This window comes from Perca flavescens, chromosome 8 (genome assembly GCF_004354835.1).
Source record: "Perca flavescens isolate YP-PL-M2 chromosome 8, PFLA_1.0, whole genome shotgun sequence".
Classification (NCBI taxonomy): domain Eukaryota; kingdom Metazoa; phylum Chordata; class Actinopteri; order Perciformes; family Percidae; genus Perca; species Perca flavescens.
Window position 1 is genome coordinate 32,185,589 of NC_041338.1, and position 12,838 is coordinate 32,198,426.

Genomic DNA, 12,838 nt, shown 5'->3' on the forward strand with positions numbered 1-12,838 from the left:
GTTTGGGTTGAATTTGTTGAGATGTGTAGATTCCACCATTGTGTCTGTTACAGAAGATGTTGACAGCGCTTTCATTTTAAAATCCTCAGCCATTTTGCCATTTTGTTGCTACAAAGCGATCACCTCTTGTTAGCATTCCACTGGGTCATAACCAAGTGACTTACTGTCGCACATTAGAGGAATTACCGTATAGTACAGGAGAAGCTCGCAGGCAGTTTCGACTTACATTAGCTGTTTAGTTTTAATTACTAATGTTAACTAGCATGTTAGTTAGCAATAATTAGGCTGTGCTTATGTTATCTCCTTACATATACCTACACTCTCCGTCTCTGTAAGATTGGAAATGATTGAGATTTCTCTTGTCACAGCTACCAGAAGACTTACAACTTTCAGAGACGTTGCTCACGTCACATTTACGTTGTCTCTGTCAGTTGGAGGCTGCGCAGTAAAGCAGGTGATCACCGGAAAAGTGCTTCTAATAGCCTTCACTGGTCTCCGTCCAGAGCAACGGGGTCTATTGGTCCATTATATATATGTCAATGGTTGGAACACGCCCCATAATCACAGCCCAATGGAGCGGTTTCAGACTCGAAGAATCTGAGTATGACCATGTCAGGCTATGAAGACATAGGATTTGAACAGAAATATTTTACAGGCCTTGGTTTTGGGACACATTCTTGATATAGATAAGGTTTGAACAAAATCTGAGACAGTGCAGCAACAACAACCTGTAATTCCATTTTAACCAAGAAGACTGACAGTGCACAGGCACCTGCCTGATAAATAGCCTATATTATTTTGAAAAAAAGACATATACATTTATCTACTGGAATAGAGCAGTGTAAATATTGCATAAAGCCATCCTCAACCTTACAGTAGGCTACTTGTATGACACGATTTCTGTTCAGCAAAATGATTGTGGTTATGCACCAGGCTAACGTTTGCAGGTTTTAATTTGCGAGTAGTTAACGTTACAGTTACTGTGATGTAACTTTGGCTATGTATTTTGTATATGTACTTTTCAAACACAACATCAAAATTCAAGCATTTTCAAGGATTTCAAGCACCCGTACGAGCCCTGAACAACGTAAGGATTTGTGCCTGATTAATTTGTCTGTAGTTCTAAAGGAAGTATTGTCTGCAAATTGGTAAGTCTGCATACTATTCACTTTTGCCACAAACAAAGAGATTAGCATTGTGTCAAAAGCTAATTAATGCAAATGGAAAAAAGCCATGTTTGGCCCATTTCTCTTAGCAGAACATCATCATTATTCAGACTGGGACTCACGTATTGCCAATACACTGTAAATATCATTCAAAACTTACCATGTAGTGAGTTATGTAATGATCAGTCAAAAGTAGTGGCAGCGTCAGGGTTGTGCTGACGAGTGTATAGGTGAGCTCAGAGCCGAGCAGAGCTGGAGGTGGGTGGTGTAGGGGAGTGCTTCTGAGGCAGAAGAATCTACTTTTTGAATGTCTGGAGATGTGATGAGATTAGCTGGCAGAGGAGACGTTTTTATGGTAACCCCTGTGATATTCTTGCACTCACCCACCTCCTCTAACATCAAAGCCAGGTTTTCATGTAGGCGTTCAGTTTAAATACCACAAGGGATGGTTATATCAGATTCTGTGTGTATTGCTTAAATGTCTGTTTCACTTCTGCCTTCAAGGCCTGAACAAGAGGGTGTCTAGGTTCCTGGGGTTTGCCTGGTTTTGTGCAAATCTCAGCCCTTGGTACTTTCAAAATGACATCAATTGTAGGCTAAATTGCATCATTTAGCAGTCTACAGAATCCTAATAGAACTCAGCCAGTACAAAAATACTTGAAGAGTAGGAGTAATGTAGAAATAGTTGGTTCAATATTCACAAAATATGTCTTATAAACTAACATTAAGGCTCTGCTTAAAACATGTTAACTTTAAACATTAAAACACTTTATATAACACTGTGTATAATTAGATTTACACTATGCCCTTCCCTAACTTTTACCAAAATGTTAAATTATGTGCACGGCTGACACTGCTAACACTGGTTATCTTCTCTGTCCATTTCTTTTTTTAATGCCGAGTTGCTTTACAGCTAGGGATGCACCGATCTGACTTTTTCAGTCCCGCTACTGATCTGTCGATACCCGATACCGATCCGATACCGTTGTTGAATTAATAATAAACTCTATACCTTCCACCTTATACCTTCCTTTCACCATGTGGAAGAGACTAAAGGCACCAGACCTTCCTAACTAAACATTATTTGCCTAACTAAGACAAAATAACATGAATTCTTATTTATTTGTTATTTAAAAAACAATTGTGCATTCAAATCGAAAATATAATGTAATCAAACTTCTTAAAATACTGCAAAGTAGTAAAATAAACTCAAATCGAATGAATTCACATACAAACAACTTTAACATTGTTTCCCTTTCAATACTAAATAGTTGTAAGCTAGTTATATAAACACTACCTTGGCCGCAGGTAACTTAGGTTGTTGTAGTGTGGTTGTAGTGGGCGACTGAACGTAGCTCCGCTGTCAGCCTCCTTCGCCGTTTGAATAATGTTAGCAGGTTGTCGGACATATTTCAGCGAGGCGAGACATCTTAAATCCAGAGTTTTAATCATTGCTCTGAACCCGTCTTTCTCAACGGTCTGTAGCAAGACCGGAGGTGGATTGCGTTCATAATGTTGCTCTGCTGCATGCTTGAAGTGACGTCTTTAACGTTAGCACGGTAACGTTAGCACGGTAACGTTAGCACGGCCGAGTAACGTTAGAGCGACGGGCAACAACAGTGGCTAAATTATGTCCAATTTTTCAGAAACAAAAAATTTGGAACAACAGACGGCTCCTCTCTTGAGCACACGTTGTTCTGGTGTATCTCCGGTCTTTCTTCATCCTCTAGCTAACTTTCTTCTTGGTGCTTGAATGTGCAGTAGCGACCGGAGCCTCTCCCAGCTTAACAGACTGTTATGCTACCGCGCTAGCAGCTATAATGTTACCCAGCATGCCGTTGGGCGGTGTACATTTGTAAATGTAAAATTATTAGTGTTAGAAACAGTTTAAGTCACAAATTGTTATATGCTATGGTGTTTTATCCTTTTAAAGAGAGTCAGTTGTGGGTTATTAATTGTTGTGTTATAAAGTTACTACCATGAGTGAGAAGGGTACGCAGTTAACAGGGGTCCCGGTGCTGCGACAGAGAAAAAGAAGAAAAAAAAAAAAAAAAAAACTGGATCGGCCCGTGGATCTCTTAATTTTTCCGATCCACCCATTTTTTCCATATCGGGGCCAATATCCGATCCTAATATCGGATCGGTGCACCCCTATTTACAGCCTAAAAAAAGCCGCGTTCAGGCGCACTGAAGTGCTTGTGTTGGTGGTTGCAGACCGGTAATGTATGATACATTGTATTCATTTGTCATTTTAAGGAGGGAGAAATGCATACAGTACTGTACTACAGCTTGAAAGAAGACTTTGCAGAGGAGGGAAAATACTCCAGAGGTAAGAGAGGTCCTACTGGGGAAATCTTTGGGAACCAGAGGAAAACTATGAGAAAACAAGGAAAACATTTCAAACAGTGAAGCCCTTCTTCCCTTTTTTTAATTTTTTTATATTACCACCTCCACAAGGTCCAGGGGTTGACGTCAAACAAGCCAAACCTTCAGCCCACTCTGTCCTGAAACAGGTGGATCAACAGACTGACAAGTGTTTCCTCCTGGGCAGGTCCAAACACCAAGGCTATTGTGCTCTACACTAAGCGGTAGCAACAGAGAAAATGTGGTCTATCATCAAGGCAGCAAAGTCCTACTGCTTTAGAACATAAACAGTATGAGAGAGGGTTTGGGAGTAGACAGGTGTGAACAGAAGAACAAATATGAAGACTGGGAACAAAGAACAAACGGATGTGGAACTGTAGCAGAGGATGCAGTAAGATTACTGGTTTGGGAAACCATATTGTAAACAGAAGGTCACTTGATTGAGCATTCAGGCAGTTGTGTCAAAGTATCCTTAAATTAGACATCAAAATCCCTACCTGCTTATTTCTTTCTGGGTGCAAATTTGCATAAAGGCCTTAGGAAATGTTTGTGGGAAAACACACAGGTATCTCTTGTCTATAGCCCAAATCAGCAATCGTTCCTGATCCCAACCCAAGCTCTAGAAACGTGCAATTAAACTGAATGCAAAGTGATTTTTTTGTCTTGCTTCGGTCATGCAAACTTGACTGCCGGACGGCTGTCTTTGTGCAAGTGTAAAAAGATGAGGGAGGGGAGACGTTTTTTATTTTCCTGATGCCAAGTCACACAGTCACAAATAACCATGAATGCTACAAATAATGCTACTGCCAGGAAAAAAAAAAAAAAAAAAGCAAAAATGGATGCCTTTATGCAAATAATTGAATACAAGAAGAATGAAAAAAACTCTTTACTGAATAATTACTCATTTCCAGTGCATGGTTCGGCTTGACTCGACTAACGTTTGGACCTACCATGTACTTTTCTCTATTTTGTTTTCCACTGTGGATAGTACCCCCTCAGTGTAGGTGGAACTCTCCGTTGATTGCCATAGCAACGCTGTGTGTTAATCTGCAGTGACATGTTCAACGCGACACTCGCTGATTCCTTTCATCGGAAACAAAGCGTCTGCACTTCATCAATTGTACGGCGTAGTTTTGTGGGCTGCCATTTTTTCAAAACCTGGGTCGAAAAAAAACAGTAGCTTGGCTTTTGAAAAGTCAAGGTATAAGAGAAAGATTGTAGTGCTGGTTCTCTCTGACCAATCAGTGGTCTGCAGTGTTTGAACTCCAGCTTCTAGTGTACCAGGTACTATTCACAACTTTTGCAAATGGAAAACCAAAAAAGAGTGAGAAGAGCCATGCAATTCCATGCTGTGTATATTCGGCATAAATGTCTTCCATATGCTGCTCTTCACAGACTATCTGCTGAGGTAGTCAACACACATTTGTTGTGTGTTGACCATGTATGACACCATATTAATCCAAGAAAATTTTTTTAGAATTGGATTCCTGAAACCTAATCCAATTGAACCATGTCAGGGACATCAATGTGTCACTTGTTGACCAGACCTCTTGGCAATTGCCCTCACATGAGCCATTCCAAACATCATTCCAAGGTCCTGTTGTGTGACACATGTGATTCATTGTAATCATTGATTACTGGATGTTTCTTGACAAGAGCCATGGTTCAGACTGCGGCCTTTGAAGTGCTGCAACTGATTCAATCGGGACTTTCTAAGAATAACTAACTGTAGAGAGGGAAATAAATGGGTGACTTCCTTTCATTAGGCTCACTTAAGTGTTCCAATATAGCCGGTCACAAGGGGACTTGCAGCACAAAGGTGGCATGTGGACATGTTCACGAAGAGAACTGCAGTGGGTCAAAGTGAGGACATTTGTGTTGAGTTTGTTCCATTTATACAGTTTATCACTATACAATAGGCTCTTAGATACAGTATATCACAAAAATGAGTGAAAACATATTTTTGTAAATATTTAATTTGCACAACACTGAAAAAATGACACATTGCTACAATGTAAAGTAGTGAGTGTAGAGCTTGCATAACAGTGTAAATGTGCTCTCCCCTCAACATAACTCAACACACAGCCATTAATGTCTAAACCACTGGCGACAAAAGTGAGAACACCCCCAAGTGAAAATGTCCAAATTGGGCGCAATTAGCCATTTTCCTTCCCCGGTGTCATGTGAGTAGTTAGTGTTACAAGGTCTCAGGTGTGAATGTGGAGCAGGTGTGTTAAATTTGGTGTTATCGCTCTCACACTCTCATACTGGTCACTGGAAGTTCAACATGGCACCTCATGGCAAAGAACTCTCTGAGGTTCTGAAATAAACAATTGTTGCTCTACATAAAGATGGCCTAGGTTATAAGAAGATTGCCAACACCCTGAAACTGAGCTGCAGCACGGTGGCCAAGACCATATGGCGGTTTATCAGGACAGGTTCCAGTCAGAACAGGCCTCGCCATGGTCGACCAAAGAAGTGGAGTGTGCGTGCTAAAAAAAAAAAAAAAAAAAAAAAAAAAAAAATGTCTATCCCCTCCCCTTTGCAAATAATTAATTTTATCTTGTACACTGAAACTGAACTAAAAGACAATAAGGATTTGTATTCGAGGAAGGAATGTGTAGCCATATGGAGGGCTTAGGTGTATGTAGGACAGCAGGAGGTTAATCTGTGTAATCTGGACACATATCCAACCATAAGCATTACTCACATCCTTTTATCCCTGAGAAAGACAACCTGGAGATTACTGGACAGGTAAACAACTCAGTGGGAGAGAAAAAGTGATAAAGATGATGGACAGCAGACATAGTAAATGAAAGAGTCACAGAAAATCCTGTACTTTGAAGTTCATGTGCTGCGAATACTGCTGCCAACCTGCAGTTTCTAATGAAATAGAACAGCCTGATTCCATTTAATCACTTTAAATGTCTTCATTATGAAGCCATGTATACTGAATGTACATGTGCACTTTGAGTTGTTTGACATTCTGTAATTGTTTTAGGGTGTACTGTGTATTGCAACTGTATACTGTATACTAATTACTATGTTCAGTAATTGTTATATGTATTGTAATTTTATATGGCATGTAATCAGGGCGTCATTGGAAATGAGAGCTTGCTCTCAATTGGCCCTCCCTGAATAAATAAAAAGGTAATAAGTATGAAGACAGGCAGGGCATAAAAGTACAAAAAGAGAGCACAAAAACATTGGAATGGCTCTGAATATGCACTGCCACTAAATAAGCTCTTAATGCAATAATGCCAGCAACATCTTCACACAAATATTAAATCTACCATCTCAAAGGCAGTGGCTCTCACAAGAAAACTGCCAAAACCGGCGGGTTGGGTACCGAAACTCTGTGCCAATAGGGAACCGGTGCCGACGTAAACGGTAGTAACGAGACCGAATAAGAACGAAAGTTTCGGTGCCTGACTTTACACTACACCTGACAGCATGTAACGTTAGCCTACCTTTAGCTAGCAGCTGGATTAATCACGGTTAAAATGTTGACAGCTAACGTTAAACAGTGTAAAGTGTGACTGTATTTCACTGTGGAGGACTTCTACAGCGGGATGTAACAGTCTGCTCTGCGCTCCCGTTGTCGCAATTCATAGATATACAGTATGTTTATATGGTCGGAATTAAACATCACAGACGGTGCGTTCACTTGCAGCTGCCGTTGTCGGAATTAAACAACACAGACGGTGCGTTCACTTGCAGCTGCCGTTGTCGGAATTAAACAACACAGACGGTGCGTTCACTTGCAGCTGCCGTTGTCGGAATTAAACAACACAGATTCACTTAAAACTGGTAGCCTCGTGGTGCATTGACAGTAACTGTAAAATACCCTTTTCCCATCTGGGGTTCAACAGCAATTTACTGGTGAAATAAATTATTGTTATAGTTATTACGTTATTATTAAATCTTTAATTTTGACCGTGGCCTTAGCAATAAACAAGTCACTGACTGTTGTTTACTACCCATATTATATATATATATATATATATATATACACTCATATATATATATATATTCAGGCACCGGCACCGTTTTAAAAGTATCGATTTAGCACCGGAATCGAAAAAAACCCAAACGATACCCAACCCTATCCATAAGGGAGATTGGATTGGGCTGCATTGCCACACAAATGCCTGCTAATCTTTTAGCACTTAAGATAATACCAAAAGGACTGCAAATCACCTGTGGGAAGCTCATTTGCCTTTCAGTATAACCACACTGCTAATTGTCCCAATGTAAAATAATGCGAGCTTAAGGCTCAACCTAATCCCTCTTCTGAGACTACGCTAGCGACCTAACGTTTCCCATGTTCCCACACATACCGGGCTCAGGGCCATCGCAAAACACTTAAGCGGCTTTAAACAAGAATATTACATCGGAACCTTGACAAACAATCCAACAAAAAGCAATAAAAATGCAACAAAAAGCTAGTATTACTCTGAACCATGAACAATATTAAACTAATTTTGTATGGAGACCGTGATCACATGTGTTGGCATTAAAAAATGCATTTCTTTGGTCGATATATGATTGAGACAGGACCTTCTCAAAAAGGTCAAAAACGTATCCGCTTAGTCCAGAAACAAAGAGGCAGACAATCTTAAGCTGTGTGCACAGTGGCTACTGTATTAAAATTCTCAGCAACCTCATTAAAAAACAAAAAGATACACAAGCTGACCTACATGTTATAACGACTGAGACTACCCGGGAACATGTGCTTGAATGTATCGGACTGGCCAACTCAGTGTGTAGCCAGAGGTTGTTGGACTGCACTACCGCAAAGGTCTGGTTAGGATCATCTTCATTGTCGGACAAGACCTCATTTTTTTGCTGGAGTGGTCTCACTGTAATGAATGAGAATATGACATGTTTGTATTTTAAAATATGGGATACTATAATTCTGAAAGACATTTAGGTCAGGAGTTCTGGATGTTTTACTATGCAAATGAAGTCTGTTCCTGTAAATAGTATCTTGATATGAAATTATGTCACTAAATCACCCCCCCTGTCCTCTCCAAACCCTAATTCTCCTCAGAGCATTACTCTCTAGTTAATTCATTGTCATTTTCTTCCCAACACCGGTTCATTCTGTAGTCTCTGGATTATTTTCATGGCACCCCTGATTCCAGTACTTATTCATGGAGTGCCTTGTATTGTGGGTGATCAAAGAATTTCTGCTCCTCGACTTTTATTGATTGGACTCAGAAAAATGGAAATATATACATGAAAGAGACTTAAGACTTTCGGAGAGACTGCTGATTGGCCTACAGGTCAGAGACCATCCTTGAACCTATTTATTAGTGCAACAGAACCATGTCCCATTGTAATGCTGCACGTGTGAAAAGGAAATGGAAGACAAACACAAAAGAGAAAAGCAAGTAAAAAGGTAAGTCATGAGTGAATAGAGTAAAGAGATATAAAGACAGCAGATTAGATTTGGAAAAGAAAGAGGAAGAGAGTGGATACATCAAACAATAAAAGCCCATTAAAGCCATCCATCAGTGTGGCTGTGGTCAGAGGTGGGGGATCCAGTTATCCCTCTCCGGGGAACAGGTGGACTATGAGCTTAACAGGAGGGGTGGGGGGGTAGCAGCGAGAGGAGGTTTAACCTGGGACTGGGCCAGTGTTAAGTTACAGCTGCACCTCCGGAGAGAATCCATGACCCCGTGGCTTTCTCAACTCACAGGAAATGGATTTGTTTTCCTAGCCCTTTCCCCAGTTCTCCTCCCTTCACAGAGTGAATAAGGATTCACACATGCACACACGTGCAAAGATAACACATGTACAGATATATTTAGAGGCACACAAAGACTAAAATGTTCAAGCACATCCTGAGCATTAAATATGGATTTGGGGGTTCCATATTAACTAGCCCTGACAGTAAAATCTAAACAGTGGAAGAACTGTTCCACAAACAGCTCAAACACAGATTAAAAGAAAAATGAGCCAGTGTTACTACCTCTAACAAACAGATGAGACAGACACACAAATATTCTCAGCCCACAATGCAACTAAAAGAGGCATTCAAAAAAAATCCATTCCTAAATGCACTGAAAGTCAACTAAAAATGTCCTTCTGTCTTAGCTAACCTAACCACCCTACTCAAGGTCTGCAGGTAGTTGCCTCCCAATGGGAGGTAAAAAGAAATCACATTTAAAAAGAATGTTAAGGAAAATCAACAACTTGTTTTTCTGCAAGCCTGGATGAGCTGTACAAAAATAAGCCTGGTCGGCAACATAGCCATGAGGTGTCTGATCTGCCTACGCGGTTCACCGGGCCACATCCTCTCTGCCTCCACTCAGGGAGAAAATAGCATCAGCGAGCAACACTGCCAGATATTAACGTAGCCTCTTATTTCCACACACATACACACTCGTGTTACATTGGTGGAGCTGCAGTTGTCCACCACGTTTAGACACACTTAAACACAGTGAATACAATGATTTGGCCTTAATATATTCGTAGGCCCATCTTCAAAACAATATCAACTTGGATTTTGATGCACATACTGGGAAAGGCAATCAGAGATGCAAATTATGAGTTTTGCAAACAGGACAGAGCAATAAAAATGCCAGCAATCTTTTAATTTAAGATGGGAATCATTAAACATGAACGGATCAAAGATAGTACCACAAATGTTTTTCCTTGACTTTTTCTCTCGCTCTCTCTTCTTGCCAGGGTCTTATAGGCAAGATGACGACATAATCAAATCTTGTGTCTGCTCTTTTTTTTCATATCATCCCAGTTCAATTCCCATCTCTCATCCCAGCCTCCTGCCTACCTCTCCAGGTAGGGATAACAGCTAGCAGGGAAAACAAAATCACAACACATCATCATTTGCCTTTCAAGTGTCCCTGGTACCTGTAATAGACCTGCCTAGCTATTATTAGCCCCCTGTACAAACGACTGTCAGCACGTTCCCAGTAGAGGCCCCTGTGGATACTAGCTGTACCCTTGAGAGAGAGAGAGAGAGAGAGAGAGAGAGAGAGAGAGAGAGAGAGAACATTCAGAGGGCGGCAGATTGGTCGGATGTGGAAAGATGGCAGAGGTGTCATGGAAGAAGAGAAGCCTTAATAGTAACAAGAACAGAGGTAAACCGCTCAGAAATAGTCAAAATGTGTCTCAGCGAGATAAATTGCTGTAAACATGAAACTATACGATAAGAAGGCTTGAATTTTACACAAAATCTAAGTATTTTAATAGGACTGGATACAAACTAATAATTTACTGATACTGACATTTGTCCTTGTTTGCATTTCTCTGCATAAAGAGCTAAAACAGATCCTGATCCAGATTGTACCAGTACCACGTCGTCATCCACTCACATGCTTCCACGTGTCTGACATGTCCTCTCCATGTTCTACACATTCAGAACAGAGCAGTGTGCAAAATAAAAAGGTCTTCTGTCCTTGAACAACGTGAAATACAGTACTGTACAGTACATTAGTAGAGTATTAAAGTTTGTTTAGAGTAGGTCTGCAAGAAATGATTATTGTCATTGTTAATTGAGTTGTTAATTAATTTTTCCATTAATCAATTGATTATTTAGTCTTTGAAATGTTTTTCCCCTCTCACAATTCCCCAGAGTCCAAGGTGATATTTTTCTAATCAATGATTCTGTCCATCCAACATTACAAAACCCAAATAACCCAATTTACAATTATAAAAAAATAAATAAACAGAAAAGAAGCAAATACTCATTTTTGAAAAGCTGGAACCGGTAATCAATTTGTCATTTCAGCAATAGAAATTTCAAAATTAGAAAAGAACAGACCAAACAGAACTGTTCTTTTCTAGAGAGGAGTAATGTAAATACTGTCCATAGTGGTGGTTGTGTACAGTAGCATATTTAACCTGCAAAACCGAGAAGAAACTCAGTTTTAATACCAAACAATCAAAGAAAAAAAAACTCCTCCACTGACGAGCAGAGACACAAAGTGCAACAGCATGGCCATAAAGTAACCAGCCCCTTCCCATAAGTCAGCGTTGCGTAAGGTTGAGATAGAAGACAAGAGTTACAAGAGGAGAAAAAGGGGTGAGACAGAAAGAGTGAGAGAGGTGAAGGGGAAAGGATGGATGGGAATCCGAAGAGAGAATCCTCTTGCATTAGTGATAAGGCTTGCCCTCTTGTATTTTTGATGAGGGAGATCACATTTTTTCGGAGAAGACTGGAGATGCCAGCAAAACACAGCATAAAGGGACGTGCACGGTGTCCTGAGACAGGTTTCCGCTTTGACTCGGCTGTCACCGGGGGCGACCGATTGGTCAGGAGGTGTTACGTAATATTTTCACAAGGTCTCATCAAATACTGTACTTTGCTTTCTGTCCACTAGAAGGAGGAACTCGCATAAGCAACATCAACTTTTGCAACAATGCAATATCATGTGGCTAGCTACGCATAGCGCTGTCCAAATCGAATGATTGAAGCCATGATAACTTTCTAGAGTTGTAAAATCCTGTCTTATAATTTATAAACCACTGTGCACTGTTCAGGTATCTGAAAAGCTTTGGATGTATTAACTCAAAAATGGACAAGCTGGATTGTTTTCGCCTTCTTACCGATACCTATTGCAACACGCATACACCAACGCAGCCCCTTAAATTTTTCTTTTAACGCAGCGGTGTTTCACGTTTAAACGTTGCCTACGAGCAAGCTGGAAAGCCAAAACATCAAGCTAGGAGGCAACCTGCAAAGTTGGATGTTGATTCTCAGTGTGTCACTATGACTGATCCTCTCACATTATATGAAGTCATTTGATTCAATTTTAATATCAAAATAATCACTTAAATCAACTTTGAGCACATTACAATACCAATCAGGTGTATACGTTACATTTGTCTGCATGAGAGTGAGTCAGTGTGATTCTAACAGAACATAGTATAAATGAACATGTTTGATTGTGCTTTGACTGAGTGCACATGAGCTTGTTTGCCTGATTATAACACTGTATGTTTGTTGGTGTGGGCATGTGTGTGAGGGTGTTATGCAGCCTCTGGGAGGCCTTGTCCTGGTGGAAAGTGAAACCCCCCCTCCCCCTGGAGCGGTTACTATCTTTAGCTCATTTCCGTCATGTCTTGTCACTCGTGTTCTCCTCTACAGCACTTAAATCTGGTATCTAAAGCTCCAGGCCATCCAATATCCTGTACTTCCCCTGCACAGGAAGCTAGACAAGGGGGGGAGGGGGCATCTTTGTAAATGTAGACACACATACACACTGCAATTACACAAACATGCATGGCCTTACATATTCACAGTTGATGGATGCACCTGAATAGAGTCACTACAAGTA

The 12,838-nt window shown here is 40.5% G+C and overlaps 1 protein-coding gene across 2 annotated transcripts in view; it reads right to left on the reverse strand.

Annotated features, from left to right (window-relative positions):
* Positions 1-12,838, reverse strand: part of poc1b (POC1 centriolar protein B) — a 53,797-nt gene that overhangs the window by 27,291 nt on the left and 13,668 nt on the right. The window lies entirely within an intron of this gene.